This window comes from Egretta garzetta, unplaced genomic scaffold, assembly GCF_000687185.1.
Source record: "Egretta garzetta isolate BGI_Z169 unplaced genomic scaffold, ASM68718v1 scaffold123, whole genome shotgun sequence".
NCBI lineage: Eukaryota > Metazoa > Chordata > Aves > Pelecaniformes > Ardeidae > Egretta > Egretta garzetta.
In genome coordinates, this window is record NW_009259182.1 from 252770 (window position 1) to 253102 (window position 333).

Here is a 333-nt window from a genome sequence, read left to right on the forward strand (position 1 = left end):
GGCCTTTGTGCGGGGCGGTCGGGGGGGGGGGCGAAGGACGGACAGACGGACACACATCCAGGGGGGCGCCGGTGCCTGCGTGGTTTCGGGGTGCCAAGGGTGCAGCTAACGACACGCCATTTCAAAGCCGGCCCCCGCAATGGATAAATGATGATGTTGTTTTAGGATTTGCATTAAAAACCTGAATGGCTGATTGAGGTGTAAATCTATGAAAAGCTGCGTTTAAGCCTTCTCACCCACTAAGTCCATCTGCCCCGGGAAGATAGGGCCTATCGAGCCCCGCCAAACTGAGGGGCTGCCTCCTCCCTGCCCCTGGCTCCGCATTATCGACAG